Below are 9,905 nucleotides of genomic sequence, written 5' to 3' on the forward strand. Positions count from 1 at the left end.
GTTTGACCCACTAAGTAAAGCGAAAGGGTCAGTGTGTGACTTACTTGGAGATCTCTTTCCCCTTTATAAGAATCAGCGTTTTTTATATCAGTAGCAAGAAACAACACTGAGTTGCTGGAGCTGACAGAGCAGGGTTAGTAATCACGGTGCTGATGCAGACAGGGAAGCAACAAGAAGCATCTCATTACTTTCATAATTAATTCTCTTCTGAGGCTGTCGGTTTTTTATCCTGTCATGAGAAAAGTGTGTTATGTTGCTGCATAGGCAGTCTATTGGTTAAGGCCCAATTTAACAGAAAATATAGGGTCTCCGCAACCCATTCTCCATCAGAACAAAGGCACCATTTCCAAACAGCTATGCTGGAGCATCACGATCCAAGAATATGACAGGAAACTGCATATTCAGAGAAGAGAAAATATAGTGGCAGAGGGGCAGGAGGTTCTGATCTATTAATCAGCCAGTAGCTGTCCCTACTGCCATCCTGATTCTGGTATGTCTGTTTTTAATTCACTTAAGAATGTCATGTGAGGTGTTACGTGAAAGCTGGGGTGATTAATATCATTGTGAAATGTATAGATCCTATGCCAGAAGCTGTGGAGGTACACTGGAAATGGGTTAGAAGGCCTATAACAAAGTAGATCTGACAAACAGCTTTTCTGTCAGACAACTTGGAATCTTTGATAGGCATCATGTGATTGTTTTCACCAGAATTCGGTGTCAGGGCTACGTTATTAAGCTAGACGCTGGCACTGAGTTCAATCAAATAAGCCGGTGTATACCCTGTTCCCTTATGGACAGTAGACCTGGCGTGTTTTGTGTATTAGTGGGGAAGGGATAGGATGTTAACTTCAAAGGGGCTCTGAGATTGAGATGCAATTATTGTTCATCTGCAAAGCTGAGGAAAGGCTGGAGTGATTATTTGGGAGGCTGGTGACATGAGGGAACCAATACCCAGTTCAGCACAAGCTAGCCTTCCTCTCACTGGGAGACACAAGGGTCGCACGGCGTCTCACAGTCCCAGGTCCCCAAGAACGGTCACAACATGGAAACTCATATGAATAATATTTACCCAGTCGCATGCATGTTTTCCAGACAGTCAGGAGCCACTGGAAGGAGCCCCAGCTGGGCTGAGCTAATGGAAGCAACATCACAAGGGAAGCCTCGTTGTTTGGCTGGGCACGTGCGGGTTCTGATCGCATGTGAAATCTCGCTGTTTTCCACCTCAGCCTGAATACTGCTGTACTCGAAAACTGCCTTAATTGCTGGGGTGTCAGTTCTCACACTGTCCTTCATCCCAACCCCTGGGACACATCTAGAGAAAATGAGGGGCCTGCCTAGGACATCCCTAGATCTTCATCTTCAAGTGGCAAAATCGGTGCTGTGTGCTCCTGGGCAGAACTTAGTGGAGCCATGAGACTTCTCTAACTATCCCCTGGTGCTAATTTACTTCCCATTTGTTCCCCTAAGCCTGACGTCACGATGGGAACATTAAAAGATACTGTTGGCCCTACTGATCCATGTCTTGTGCCAAGCACATCTCCACTACAGGAAAGAATCCAGGCGTAGGCATTTTTAATGCACCCGTCACTGTACCCGCTAGCAAATGGTTTATGCACCCTTGTTCTGGGAATGAGACAAAAGCCAGCAAAGGGTAAAACAATACATTTTGTTTTTCTAGTTGGTATTTCCCCTCCTTTTACTGGAGGGATAAAGTGACAAAATGACAGCTTCCCTGCCGCAGATCCCTCCATCAGGTTTGCCTACACCTGGTGCTAATTCAAAATAAAGTGAAAACAGCATTTCATGGTTGTTGCAAAACCACAAGAAAAATATTATAGTTATGGGTCGGTTTTTGCAACAGTGAAAATTTCTGGCATGCAGGGACTCCAGAATGAACAAAGCTGCAGTTTGAATCAAGCTAAGCTATGGAGCTTTAAGTCACTTTCTGGTTTGTTTCACGTCTGTAGCAATGCAATCATTTCACGTCAGACCCCTCTCTTGTACTTGTACTACCCATGTGGTTCTCTCTTGCTACCAGAGTTTGCACCGATTAGATACTGTTAGTGATTTAATTCTCAAGATCAGTGAATTGATTCCACTAGTGGAGATTGCAGAAAGAGAAACATCATAAAACCAGCTGGAGCAAATGACAGCAGAGTGGAGCTATCATCAGCAATGCAAATTGCTGATTAAGATGATGGTCCCCTTCACAACAGATGTATTTTTTTATGCTGCAGCAGCTCAATAATGCAATAATTAATGCCTCATAATTAGCCCATTTGATTGTATTAGCGTGTCTGTTATTTTATGCTTGCGGCTGCTTGAAGAGTGTGCCGTGGCTCTCTTGTACTGTATAGATGGTTGGATTCTCCTGTGAAGTCTGAGACAAATTGGGTTTAGTTGGCCTACATGAGCAGAGCAGGAGTTCAGGAAAAGTGAGGTATCCTCTCTAATCAATTGGTGGCCCCGGGCAACCACCTGGCTCACCTGTAGGGTTGTCAGATGGTTGAAGAAAAAAAGGGTCGGGGAGTAAGCAGGGAAACCCGGGGGTAGGATTCGGGAGGGCGGGTCAAAATTTGTTTGAGGCCCACCCCTAAGACTGGCTCTGTCAGCCTTAAAAATGGCAGCTCCGGGTGACTGCCTGGCTCTCCCTCCCCTAAGACTGGCTCTGCTCTCTTGGATGATTGTGCAGTGTCATGCAGATAGGTGGTGAATGGAGCAATACCAAACAGGCATAGGTACTGTGAAGGCTTAGCCGCGTACAACTCGCGGCTCTGCAGATGTTCACTGCATTCCTTACTTCCACTCATTTCTTGCACAGGCCAAGCTGCCAGTGAGAGTGTGCTTCTCCAAATGCAGTGGTGCTCCTATTGAGTAGTAGCAATGACCTGAACGGAGTGGGAATTTTGGGTGCACCCAACGGGAGTTTTCCTGGAGGACTGCCGTGCATGGGTCATTTGTCAGTGTGAGATGAGAAGGGTCTCCCTTTTCAATTTACCCACAGTTTTGTAAGCGTGCATGGCCTCAATCGGCCCACTTGATTGCGAGGGAGAGGGGAAATCACACTTCCATTGAATGCTGAAAGTAGAGACACACCCAGGCTGGCACATGGGCTACAAACACTCCTGGACTTTGGAGTTTTTTGAATCGGGCACTGAACGGAATGGACCTTACATTGAAATAATTGATATTGCACTTGAACCTTAATAGAATTCCAATACTCCTTGCTTGCATCTTAGATGCCCTCTGGGGGCATTGGGCGTCTCCTGCTCTCAAGGTAATTTTTTCCTATCAGTGAAATGATAAACAACCTCTTGCATATTTCATCCTGATTCTGAAATTCAGTCTTTCAGCTCTGGACTGTGTCCTGCAGTCTGTCCCAGGAAACATCTGTATGCCATCACCCGCCCTGTCACTGAAAAGGTTAGGCTGGGTTAGCAGCAGCCTTGACAGCAACATTATTCTCCAAAGCCTTGCCCAGTAAGATTAAAGGAACTTGATGATTCTTGCAAACCAGAGGGAATATTTTCTCACAGCAGGGATCAGGTGTTTGACTGCACCGGCTGACAATTTCTGCGACTGTTTCTTCGGATTTTAGGAGCGTTCTAGTGCTAATCATTGGTGAGACCTTTTCATTCCTCTCCTGGGATAAAATATTCCCCGACGTGGCAGTTTCTTAAAGTTAAAATGTCATGTGACAACAGCTCCCGTGGTGCAAGATTGTCTCAGTGCAGCCTTTGGTGTAAAGAACATGGATAGCCCACCCACTAGAAAATGAATTCTTCCTGATTGGCTTGGATAATATATAGAGTGATCAAACCCCATCCTTAGCAAATCATGCCTCTCCTGGATGGTACAAGCTGGTTCAGGACACCTCTGTCCATTGCTAATGGAAATGATCAAATGTCCTCAGAGAAACAAACCTGCCCTCTTCCCTGAAAGAGGCAAAAGTACACTGCACCCTCAGCCATCTTTGGATGCAGGAAACTTTTTAGCTCTGACCCCATCTCTGCACTTGATTTCCTCAGCAAAGATGTTAAGGAAGTAGGCTGTATAGTTAGTGCGTACGTTTCACTGCTCCTCAAACATCTTCAAAACTTATGACTGTTTTAAATGCCCTTGTTTTAAACAGACAATTTAACCACCCTCAAATGATGAAGCATTTTATTAAATACTTGACTTTTATCAGTTGTGTTTATTGAACCAACTGGCTCAATGAAAGAGAAGATTGTGTTTTATGGCAGCTTTGGAGTATTTAAGGTAGGCTCCTTCCACATGGAGTGAGGATGGTGTTCCTGGAGCCTACAGAGCTAGGGAGTGTAAAATCTGCCTTGAGAAATACAACAGTCAGATTCTCAGGTGGTGTAAATCAGTGCAAACTATTGCAGTCAACAAAGCTATGTCTGTTGGTACCAGCTGAGGGTTTAGCACTAACACTCACTGCAGGTACTGTGGGATGTCATAGAATCCTAGAATCCTAGGGCTTGAAGAGACCTCAGGAGGTCGTCAAATCCAGCCCCCTTCCCAAAGCAGGGCCATCCCTAATTAAATCATGGCAGCCAAGGCTTTTGTCAAGCCAGGAGCTAAAAACCTCTAGGGATGGAGATTCTACCACCTCCCTAGGGAACCCATCCCAGTGCTTCCGCACCCTCCGAGTGAAATACTTTTTCCTAATATCCAACCTGGACCTCTCCCACTGCAACTTGAGACCATTGCTCCTTGTTCTGCCATCCGTCACCCCTGAGAACAGCCTCTCTCCATCCTCTTTGGAACCTCCCTTCATGTAGTTGAAGGCTGCTCTCAAATCCCCCCTCACTCTTCCCTTCTGCAGACTAAATAAACCCAAATCCTTCAGCCTCGCCTTGTAGGTTATGTGCTCCAGCCCTCTAATATGTGTGAAGGGAGCTGGATATCAGAGGGTCCAGACATATGAGACATTTCTGAAGTGCCACAAAATGGCGTTGCTCAAGGCAAATATCATGACATCTAAATCCATCAAGGCAGCTGGCTAGGTTAGTGGTATGTTAGTGTTGCCTGCTATTTGTGGAGAGGAGGGATCCGCTGCTGCTGGTGCATGGGAATGCAGAGCTCAAGGATGTCTGAGGGATTGTTGGCGAGCGATGTTGTTATGCAGCAAGACCAATTGTTCAAGTAAAGACATTCCATCTCTGTCAGTTGGGGCTGCCGGGCGTAACAAGCCATGCTGGCAGCAGAGCGAGCGAGATAAATTGAGAGCTGCTTTTCTGGAGGGAGACAGATGAGGAGGGATGGGAGCACAGAGATAGGTCTGGGGGCGAGGAGTCCAATAGATTTTCCCCACAAGCAAAGAAAGTTGAAAACCTTGTCTGTGCAGGTTCAATAGAGATATATTTCCCCCCTCCAAATCTCTTCTGAAAACCAAAGGCAGATTCTGTTCAACGTGGAAAAAGCCTGGGTCATATTCACAGGGCCACAGAAATAGCCACCGTACATCAAATCTGCAGCCACAAAAGCATGAAGGGATGGAGAAGCAAGAACCATGCTTGGAGCAGGGACTTTTCCCGATGTGTATATGGATTTCAGCACAATGGGGTCCCGATCCCTGGTTTGGTCCTCTATGATCATCCCATGAATTACTAGCATTTATGGAAGTGATGGCCGAGGGTTAAGAGGTTGTAAAAGTCACATAAAGATTTTTACCAGCATCCCCTCCCATCTCTTCTCCCCTTCCTGCTTTCTCCAGTACAGCATTACTGTTTTGCATCTTTCTACCTCCTGCTGAAAGCCGCATGACTATATTTATGGAATACCAGCAAGAGCTGTATCCAAAATTCTCATTGCTTCTTTGGAAACTCTGGAGAACTCTGAAGGGAAAGACCCAGAGTAGAACCAAGCATGGCCTAACACCCCATGATTGTCCTCTGAGAGGCTGTTCCTCTGACCCTGATAGGGAGGTACAGTCAATTCTTCACCAAACTTTAGCTCTGTTTACATTCACTGGACCTAGGTAACTTATCCTATTGATTCTTTGAGAGCTGGCACACCAAACAAATTACCGCTCGTAAAGTATCTTCTCTGATGTCTCTTTCATGCCCCAAAGCAACTGATTTCATTTCTATACGCACAGTCCATCCCAGAGTCCCAGAGTTGAACATCCTGAAATCATCACTCTTTCTGGTCCATCAGTTTCAGTTTTTGCTTCGTCTGGAAATTACATCCTAATATTTACACCTACGCTTAGTGTCTGTGCAGCTGAATTCCCCAGTGATATTGGTCAGTTCATCACAGATGACAATTCTGTCAGTTGCATGTGGGCATCAGTCAACACTGGACAAAAGTTATTTGATGCTCTGTGCCCTCTGGAACACCTAGTGCACAAGCTGAGTAGTTTGACTTTCTTTGGAGGTGATCTTGTACTGGCTGCAGCTCTGGGTCAGTGCAGGGTCTCTCTGCTGGTACATTGCATTGTTAGCCCCGGGATTGCTGGTGTGTTGAAAGGTAGCAGGCTTTTCTCCTTGCCGCTTCTGTCCATGCCATGTTACTGATGATGTCCAAATCTCACAAAATACCCTGATGTGTCCCTTAACTCTTTCCTTTGCAAACTTACACTGAGAATGGGAATATAGAGGCTACGTCTACATTGGCAAGATTTTGCGCTAATACTTTTAACGCAAGAGTTTTTGTGTTAAAGTATTTGCACAAGAGAGCATCAACACTGGCATGTGCTTTTGCCCAAAAGATGTGCTTTTGCGCAAAAGCATCCGTGCCAGTTTAGACGCTCTCTTGCGCTAGAAATTCATGTTGCCTGTCTACACTGGCCTCTTGCACAAGAACAGTTGTGCAAGAGGGCTTTTTCCTGAGTGGGAGCATCAGTTCTTGTGCAAGAAGCACTGATTTCACACATTAGAATGTCAGTGTTCTTGCGCAAGAACTCCTCGCCAGTGTAGACAGGTAGCATGTTTGTGTGCAAAAGTGGCTGCTTTTGTGCAAGATCATGCCAATGTAGACACAGCCTATCACTGCAAATGTGCTCAGATATAGATAGAGCTTGTGACAAACTCAGTGATGTCAATGGGAGCCAGATTGTGGATTTTAGATTAGGTCTCCAGCCAATTTGGTTTTAACACCAAATTGAGTTTGGGGGTGCATGCTGCACTCATTGCACCTGCATAACCTTAGACCACTGGGAGTCTGTCTCTACCACCTCCTTTTCTCCTTGCTCAGTTCTATCCATGCCTGACTGAATTAGTGCAGTGCCAATCACTTATGCATTTGCTCCTATTGGCCTGGCTTGCCAACTCGGTGAAACCCAGGAATTGCTCTCACACAACAAAACTCCCCTTTATCTTGAGATGAAGCATCTTTGCCAACTCGGCCACTCATTGCCAGAAGCAACAGCTGATTCATGAGCAATTACTGCAAAACAAAGAGATGAGTTAATTCGCTTCTGTGAATTAGAAGTAGGGAAAATTCCCACAAATGTCACCAATCCGGCCGGGCCTCTGAGTGGGACAGGGAGGTGGCACATTAACAGGGCTGTTTCTCTTGTAGGATTGTGTCGATCAATTATAGCATCAACACTTAACTTCGCGTCAGGTTGTCGGCAAGATTAACTCCTCGGGAAAAACTTTTGGTTACTTGTCTTCTTTGTTCTTATAAGCAACACTGAGCTCAGTAAGTCATCTCTCTCCTGGAAGTTTCTACGAGAGCAGTGGTTGTCAAAGCATGGTCCGTGGCCCACTGGTGGTCTGTGACCATCTTGCAGGTTGTCCCCAGGCTCAAGACTTGCCCCTCCCACTGGATTCTCGCTGTGGGAGGGGGGCCAAGCCTTGCAGGCTGAGTCTGGCTTGAGGGGAAGGAAGCTGCCATGAGCTGCCACGCTACCTCCCCACAGCTGGGGAGATGGCAGCACAGGAAATTGCTCACCTGGAGGCTTTCTCTGCTGCTCCTATTGGCTGGAATCATGGCCAATGAGAGCAGAGGGGGACAGTGCCTGGGAGCGGTGAGAGGCACAGAGTAAGTGCCCCACATACCCATCATGCCCAGATTCCGCACCTCCATCCCCCTCACACACACCACACTGAGACCTCGCCCACCCACCCCGCTCCTGCATCCAACCTTCACCCACACATCCCACCAACTGCTCCCTTCTGCACCCTTCCTCTGACCCCCCCCCCACTGCTCCCTTCTGCACCCTACCTCCCACCCGGACCCCCCACACTGCTCCCTTCTTCAACCTTCCTCTGACTCAGACCCCCCCACCCATTGCTCCCCTCTGCACCCTACCTTGCACCCAGACCCTGCACCCTTAGCCCCCTCCTGCACCCATTTTGTCATCATGGGTGGTTGGCTGGTGGTCCGTGGAAAGGTCTGCATTGACTGGGGTGGGCCAAAAAGTTTGAGGACCACTGTACTAGAACTGTAAATTTACTGCATTGTGCTTGTGCTTCTTGGCATCAGCATTTCAGCCATGACCACCTTGAAGGAGTGAGAACTTTAGCCCCATCTACGTTGTGCAAGACGGGCATGTATGTGTGAAAGGTCCATCGAGACACAGGGCTAAGAGGCCTTGTCAAGTCTGTGTGGCCAGGCTAAAAAAGGTTCAATCCCAGTTTTGGGGATTTGGTAGCTAGTTGAAATAGTAACAAAAAATACTTTTGTGAAAAATGACATTATAAAAGAATTGGGGCTCAAAGAAACAGCTGAATAAAACAGCAAAAACAAAAAGCATTTGCAGTGAATTTCTATGGGGGAAGAATTCACTTCCTCACTAGCTCTGTTAGGTGAAAACAGTGTCCAGAGTAACTCAACAAACCCCATGTTAGAGCATCCCTTCCTCCTTGAAAAACACATCTGTCTAGCATAGATATGAGCCAATAGGGTCCATAACAGTGTTTCTTAAACTTTTTAAGACTGAGGGAAAAAAAAGGTTGGGGAGGGGAAGGGGGAAAGTTATTGAGCAAAAAAAAAAAAAAGGCACCTGCCCCTGTAAGGGCGGCCATTTTGAACTCTGTTGTTCTCTGTGGCACACCTCCAACTGCCTCAGAACACAGTTTAAGAAACACTGGTCTGTCCTGAGTGGTTCTCCTCTTGGAGTCCCTTTTTATTGATCCACCAATTTGCCTGTGTCCACTGGGGTCCCAGGGTGATTTAGTTTTATATGAAGTGGGGGGAAAAACCCAACCTTCTCTGTGGTGAACTGCCAAGGAAACGTCACTTAGGAAAGAAAAGAATCGAAGTCCTTGCAAAGAGTGAGTTAAAAAGCCCGAGACTCTCCCCTGCAGTCACTTACATGCTTTATTCCAAGAACCTCATAAGAAAATAATCTCACGGCAGATGCGCTAGATAGAAAAAGGACAAGTTCTTCCAGAATAATTGTGCCCCAGAAACAGTCTCTCCCAGTGCAACCCTCACTCGGCCAGCTGTGAAATTGAGACCATTAACGGCATTCTCAATGGAGCTGTCACACTCTTCCCTGGCTAACGGGAGTTGCTGAGCAGTGGAACGCTCCTTTGCAGAATCTGTGGATCAAATCCATCCTTAAGTCCCTACCTGACAATTAGGCTCCCCATGAATGAATCAGGTGATAGCACTTTACTTTAGTGAGATGTGGCTTTGAAATATAACCCTTGCAGGAAAATGCTCAGCACTGTCTGGGTGGTACCCTGGTTCCAAATACTCTTGATAAACTAACAAGCTGGTATTGAAGGAGAGACTCCATTTTCACTGCCAATCGGGCACCATCACTGTTCCCTCCATCACAGCAGATTTCATGCTCAAACCTCCTAGTTCTAGGTGTGCATGGCCTGAGCATGATAGAGGGATGGACAGAACATGAGCATGTATGGAGACCATGTACAACCTGGTTTATCCCTTGGTGCCTTTGCTGCTGCTGCACTAAAACTGGTGTAATAGGTGAGTTTGGG

This window comes from Pelodiscus sinensis, chromosome 25 (assembly GCF_052426305.1).
Source record: "Pelodiscus sinensis isolate ZL-2025 chromosome 25, ASM5242630v1, whole genome shotgun sequence".
Classification (NCBI taxonomy): Eukaryota; Metazoa; Chordata; order Testudines; family Trionychidae; genus Pelodiscus; species Pelodiscus sinensis.